Below are 7,721 nucleotides of genomic sequence, written 5' to 3' on the forward strand. Positions count from 1 at the left end.
GGGTGGGGATTGACTGTGGGAGAAGGGATGAGCTGTGTGGGGGGCAAGCAATGAGGGAAGAAGTGGGACAACTGTAACAGAAAAACAATAAATAAGCAAACAAACAAACAAACAAGAACAAAAAAGAACACCAAAGAACAATAGTGTAAGCAGCCTCTAGGACAATTTTAAGCATTCCAACATTCACATCATAGGGGTGCCAGAAGAGAAAGAGCAAGAAATTGGAAATCTATTTGAAAAAGTAATGAAAGAAAAGTTATCTAATTTGGTGAATGAAATAGACATGTAAGTTCAGGAAGCACAGAGAGTCCCAAACAAGATGGGTGCAAAGAGGCCCACTCCAAGACACATCATAATTAATGCTAAAGGTTAAATGTAAAAAGAGAATCTTAAAAGAAGCAAGGAAAAAGAAGTTAGTTACCTACAGGGGAGCTCCCATAAGACTATCAGCTGATTTCTCAAAAGAAACTGCAGGCTAGAAGGGATTGGCAAGAAGTAATCAAAGTCATGAAAAGTAGGGACCTACAGCCAAAATTGCTCTACCCAGCAAAGCTACCATTTAGAATTGAAGGGCAGATAAAGAGCTTCCCAGACAAGAAAAACTAAAGGAGTTCATCCTCACTGAAGTATTATTGTATGAAATGTGAAAGGGGCTTATTTAAGAAAAAGAAGATCAAAACTATGAACAATAAAATGGCAAAAATACATATCTATCAACAATTGAATCTAAAAAACAAACTGAGCAAATAAGAACAGAGAAAGAATCAGGGATACAGAGGGCATTTTGATGGTTGTCAGATGTGAGGGGGGTGGGGGGAAATGGGTGAAGAGGTGATGGGTTCAAGAAGTACAGATGGCAGTTGCAGAATAGCCATGGGATGAAAAGCACAGTATAGGAAATGGAGAAGCCCAAGAACTTATATGCATGATCCATGGACATGAATAATGGTGGGGGGATTGCTCGAGGGAGTGGGGGCTGCTGGTTAGAGGGGGGCAAAGGAGAAAAAATTGGGATAACTGACAGCATAACCAATAAAATATAATTTTAACAAAGTGAGATTTAAAAATAAATAAATAAACCTTACTATTGCCCTGACTTTACTCTTGGAAATAATTTCTTGGTGGTGGCTCGGGAAGGTGGAAACCAAACAGAGTCGAGAAGTCTTGCTGAGTTGAGGAAACAGGGGCCATTAATAGTGCAGAGAAGGGAGTTTTGCAGAGAAAAAGATCTGGAGATCTGCAGAGAGGTCCTTTTGAGACGTTGACTATCAATCTATACATACAAAGGATGAAATTCCCTGAGGTTGGGGAATGAATTGAGGAAGAACAATTACTGGAAAACTGTAAACCAGATAGTTTCTAAAACTCATACAGGATTAAGGCTAAATTAGAGTCCCACCAGCCAGATTGGAAATACCTTGCTGAATATACGAGTAGTTTAGGAGAGGCCCCAAATATGTCAAACCTTTGTAGTGGAGCTAAACTTGACCTACAGTAAGATTACGCTAGACATGTCCTAAGAAAACCTTCAAAGGGAGTCTGGAAAACATCAATCTAATATGCAAATAACTTCCTGCCAGAACAAAATTAAACACAATTTCCTGGAAAAGGTACTCAAAAATGTGAAACTTATGTCCAACATCCAATAAAAATTATTAGACATTCAATGACAGGAAAATGTGACCCATAACCAGAGAAAAACTGATTGATAGAAGTAGACCCAGAAATGATAGATGGAATTAATTAGTAGATAAGAATATTAAAAGAACTATCATAAATAATATAAATATTCTTATTGTTCTTTATGGGTCAGAGTAGTGTTCTACACCTCTGTTGCCCTAAACAGAGCAATTGGTTCACATTATAACTTTGATTTTGACACATCATTAAAGACAACAACAAAAAACCCAGTGTGTGTTTTAAATGGCTTGGACAGAGTTGCTTCACATACGCCTTGTAATAGTGTCAGGAGAGTGACCAAGGTCCACGTGGATAATCCCTAGCCAATGTCAAAATACACTCTTGGAAAAGGACTGATTGGGTGGTTTAAGAGAGTCCTTCCTGGGATGTGTCAGCTGTTTTGCAGCCATGTACTTTCCTGCTCCATTTCTGTGACGGGGTTATCAGCCCTATGTACTGACTATGCAGAAAAATCACTTGGATCCAGTAGTGAAAGAAAGTAGCTTCATAGGAAAGACAGCAGAGAATACAAAAGAAGAAACAATTCAAAACAGAATTGAATATTTTGATTAAACTGAGTATTTTAATAAAAAGAAGCCCTTAAAAATGATGCTTATCCTTATTTATTATAAAATCAAAATACTGGAAATACATGTAACCTAAGAGTTCCCAAAGTCAGGGATTATCCACGCTTCCTTTAAATGCCCAAATTACAATAATTTGCACACACACCCCATCCTGTGTAATGGCAGGAAGTCTAGTTGTCCATTGGGTTCTCTGATATGAGTGTTTCTGGGAAATACTGACAAATTCCGCAAGTCTGAAATGCTTTTTGTTGATTTTTTCAACCATCTGGCTTGCTCTGGCCCACTGCTTCCCTCTCTTCAGGCCTCCTCTCACTAACTTGAACATTTAGCTGGACTGATGTTGACAATTTCATCTCAAGTGAAGGAGTCTCTCTGCCAAAACAAGACTAGATGTGACCACACTTGACTGAAATTTTCAGTACAACAAAAAGAAATTTTAATGTTCATGGGAAAAAAAATAGATATAAGGGGCTGCATGGTAGCTCTCACCCCAAAGACATATTCCAAATACCTGAAACCTGTGAATATTACCTTATTTGGAAAAAGGGTCTTTACAGATGTGACCTTTTTTTTTGACAGCTTGTTGTACTTTAATATGTAATACACAAGGTATTAGACAACTGCATCTTACAGTGTTATAAAAGAGAAACCAGACCAGTCATCAAGGGCTCCTGAAAGAAGAGTATCTTCATAAACTCCATGCTTATCACCTTTGCTTTCTGAATATAATTTAACAAGATCATCAATTTGAAGAATAGTAATTGCAGCTTCGTTGCAAATTTCAAACTCTTAACTTTAACTACAATTGGTTATTGTCTCAAGTTTTACCGTTGACCAGATCAAAACCAATCCATTTTAGATTTTTATGTGTTTGGTTAACTTGAGTCTCATGAAAAGCTTTTAACTTTGCAACCAGATCAGTGAAGTCTTGGACAGCATTAACTGTCAGTGTATTAAGGCATACCAAGAAGAGATTGTGTAAACTCTGCAACAGTAAACTGTTCCGGATGAAATACGATAGTAAAAACCTAAGAAAATTCCTTAGCAAGTGGAATAGGGAAACTGAGACAAATAGCTGAAGCAAATGGCCAAGCAATTTGCAGCCAGATACAGAAGGTTACCTTCCTGGAGATGACATTAGGCCTCAGTTGTATTTCAGCTTCAGGCTGAGAAAAGCAGGAGAACCAGGTGGGCTACACCAGAACCAGCTACAGTGACTAATGACCTCCTGGCACTGACCAATCAGTGGAGACCATGACCCTGAAAGAGCACACCTGAAACCCTCCACTGAGACCTCCCCTTAGATTCCCACCTGCAGGAGAGAAATAAGAGCCTCAAGATGAGGGATCCAACGTGTGTACTCTCCCTCTGGGGAGCAGCCCACATCATTCATTTTCTCCTCTTCTTTCCTCACTTCTTCCCCCACAGAAATGAATCTCCTAAACTGTAAGGGACCCCAAGATTTGCAATTAGGGGAGCAGTGAGAAACAGCAGCCCCTCCACGGTTAATCCCCTGAACCTGTCCCCAAGTCCCCCTTTTCTCCGACTTTCCAGTGAGCTAAGGCAGCACAGCCTAGAATCTCCTTGTTTTACTGTTTCCGGCTTTAATAGACACCTAGACTTGTGTTGTGAAATCTTTCCTACATGAAGTCAAGAATCCACACACTACGGGCTGGCCCTAAGCAGACTCACTCAGGGCCAGGCCCCCTCTTTGATAAGACAGAGACCCCATGCTGGTTGTGTCATTTTTGAGGTATATGGAAAGGGCTCTTCTATAGCACCTCCACTGGGAACCACAGATTTTGACTCCAAAAATCTCTTCACCACACAAAGAGCATCATGTACAGAGTGCTCCATCTGATCACACGTGAAATCATTTGACTCATGTAAGATAACTAATGCAGATGTATGAGCCTTAGTGTTTTTAATCAGGATGAGTTCACCATCACAAATTGTCTCCTGTACCACCTCTTCTGCTTGTCCCAACAAGAAGCTTCAAAAGTTTCTTCACCTCCCAAATTGGCCAGGATTGACAGAATAGTTGCTCCAGAAGCTTTAGCAATGTGTTTAAAGTCCCCTTTTAAAGCTCTTCTAACTGCCATTGCTCCAATCTCCACAGACACATATCAATTCAATTCCAGAATAACATTAGCACCAGTTGCCAGGATCTTCTGGGTTCACTTCTTGGTAACATCTGATTCTCTATGTCTAACCTGGTCTAGTTTTTCAGGGTCTGTAATAACCACCTGTACACCAAGCTTCATTTTGTTTTCTGCAGGCTGAAGTCAAGGTTGCAATTTTGCATTAATTATTCTCTTGGGCATGCCTTGGGTTCCCACCACACAGTGAGTGCATAGCCATTGCTGGGCACACTCTCCATCTGACTTCTCCCATGGGCTTTCAGAATATTAATGGAATTGACTGCATAGTGAGACTGGCCTCTTACATCTGCGTATTTAATAGCAAGTACAGCATCTACCACCATATTAGCAAAGAAATCACCATTTGTTCCAATGATTTCAGATGACATTGATGTCTTAGCAGCATTAATCAGGCAATCTTCTAAGTTCATCTGTATTAATAACTAGATTTTCAATGATATAACACACTGTTTCCTTACAGGCAAGTCAATAGCTACTAATAACTGCTGTGGGATGAATTTTATGTTTGACTAGTTTATCCATGTTTTTTACAAGTTCTGCTGCAATAATAACCATGGAGATAGTTCTGTCTCCCATTTCTTTCTCTTGCAGATCAGCTAGCTAACAAAGAACTTCAGTTGCAGGATGTTCTACCTCTGGAAACTTCAGGATGGTTGCACCATCATTAGTAATGGTTACATCACCAATATCATCTACCAAGATTTTATCCAAGCCATTGGGACTGTGAGAATTTTTACAATATCGACAATAGAAGCTGCAGCCATAATGTTCTGGGAGCAGATCACCTCTCCAGTACTGTTGTTCCCAAACACAGACAAAGGTCCTTCCATCTTCACTGTAGGGTACACACCTTGGATTTCACTCACACGAAGGACAACTAGCGTCCCAGTCCTTAGCCCAGCTCACACCAAGGACAACTAGCATCTCGGTCCCAAGGCCTGGCAGTGGCCACACTAGTGGGGCAGGAGCTGACAGTGTGGTTTATAGATGTGGCTTTAAGTTAAGGATCTTGAGAGGAAGAGCTTATGCTGGATTATCTCTGTGGGCCCTAAATGCAATATCATATATCCTTATAAGAGAAAGGGAGATTATACTAAAAAATGCAGGGGAGATGAACACACAGAGAAGAGGAGGAGACAACGTGACCATGGATACAGAGGTTGGAGTGGTACACCCATAAGCCAAGGAATACCTGCAACCAGCAGAAACTGGAAGAGGCAAAGCACAAATTCTCCCCTAGACCATTGAGAAAGAAGACACTTTGATTTTAAACTTCCAACCTAAAGAACTGTGGGAGAATAAATTTTTGTCATTTTAAGTTACCCAGTTTGTGGTCATTTGTTACAGCAGCCACAGAAATTTAATATACTAGATACTACTGATTAGGGACCCATGAACTTCCACAGTGTTCCATAATGACCACCTCTGTCCTCAGGCCCCTGGTCTGTGGCCACACCATAGGGCCAGTTCACTTCCTCATGGTCTAACTGGAATCTAGGACCCAAACTTCTTTTATTCTGAAGAATCAAGAAAATCCTACCATTTAATTAATCTAATCATTTTAATAACTTCTGCAAAAATGCAACTGTGGCCACAATAAGAAGAGCAGCAAAATTATAGGAATGTAAATGCCTAAGAGTGAGTGTGTGGAAGAGGGAGGGTGGAAGGGTAGTTGTGGGAAAAAAAACCCAGAAAAGGAGAGAAAATGAGATGGAGGAAAGGAGTGATAACAACCTATAGCTGCTGGAGACCATGCTCCCATCTGCCTTTTATTAACCTATGTCAAGCCCTGAATAAAATCTTAGTAACACAGTACTCTCTTTTAAAGTTCAGTAGTTGAGCTTAGTGAGAATTCTTCACAAAATACATTCAAGTGTAAGTTATTGCAAATTTTTTCTTCAACTTCATTAAAAAGGATGATTTAACTATATACATTTGATAATATTCAATTTTATTTTGTGAAGGAAATCTAAATCTAAATTTAAATTAGGACACCCTGTTACAATCTCTCATTCTATTCTTTTATTTCTTAGCACTTATCTTCATTTGTAGTTATATATTCATTTGGGCATATATATCACAAGTCTCCCTAAAACTTAGTGGCTTAATAAAAACATACATTTATTATCTTACAGTTTCTATGGGTCAGCTTCTACAGATTTTATAGACACAGTTTAGCTGGGTCCTTTGCTTCTAACACAAAACTGCAATCAAGGTGTCACCTGGGAATGCCATCTTATTTGAAGACAAAACTTGGGAAGATTTACTTCCAAACTCAGTCGACTGGCTGTTGGCGGAATTCCTTAAAGACTATTGAACTGAGGCCTCAATTCCTTATGAGCAGTTGGCTCCTTGCAACATGGGCCTTTTCATGGAGAATCTCCCAAAATGGCAACAAGCAAGAGGACGAGAGGCAGAGCCAATCAGAGAGCTAGCAAGAGAGAACTCACAGTCTTCTGTAATCTGATCATGCACATGATATCCCATCACTTTTCCTGTATTCTATTCAGTAGAAGAAGTAAAAGTGAGTTCTAAGTTCAGCCCAGACACAAGGGGAGAGAATTTACAAGGACCTGAGTACCAGGACCTAGAAACTGTTGGAATTATATTAGAAACCTGCCTACAACAGTAGGTATTCAGTTAATGTCTATCCTCTCTACCTTCTCAATTGACTATAAACTTTTTGAAGGCCAGGACCACATTTATTTGTTCATGACTGTTTTCCTAGCACCAAGTACAATGCATGGCAAAGAGTAAGACTTAATAAATGCTTGTTGAAATAATGACAGAATAAACATACTTACTGGCTTTAAGTATTGATGCTTAAATAAGACAAAGGATATTTCTGTTATCATTTGTGACATGTATTGCTTGAATTATCTTTAAAACACACACACACACATTTCCTATTGCAACTTTCTGTTGTCAACCTAAGTACCTATTCAAATACAAGATGCCATGAAGATAAATAGCTACTACACACCAATGTTGTGTTTTGAAGTATCTATGAAACAAACAAAATTGTCGGTGAAGCAATAGAGACCAAATACTTCATAGGTCAAATGAATATTGAGAATATGGATGCTATTGGAGAGCCATCACCAAGGCATTCTTAATGATTCTTGTGCCTTGACAAACCAATAGGACCTTGATTAATGGAAGCTAATATCTAGACAAAGACTTGAATGTACGGTCATGTGTTTTGTGCATAGAGATCCATAATAGAAGAGTCAGCAAGAAACGAGAACTCGAAAACAAGGCAGGAGGGAAATAATAGAATTTTTAAACGATG

At 39.3% G+C, this 7,721-nt stretch overlaps 1 pseudogene; it reads right to left on the minus strand.

Annotated features, from left to right (window-relative positions):
• Positions 1-2,894: 2,894 nt before the first annotated feature.
• LOC150006058 (T-complex protein 1 subunit alpha pseudogene) lies at positions 2,895-5,259 on the minus strand (annotated as a pseudogene).
• Positions 5,260-7,721: the final 2,462 nt, after the last annotated feature.

This window comes from Furipterus horrens, unplaced genomic scaffold, assembly GCF_987537825.1.
Source record: "Furipterus horrens unplaced genomic scaffold, mFurHor1.1.pri manual_scaffold_6, whole genome shotgun sequence".
Classification (NCBI taxonomy): Eukaryota; Metazoa; Chordata; class Mammalia; order Chiroptera; family Furipteridae; genus Furipterus; species Furipterus horrens.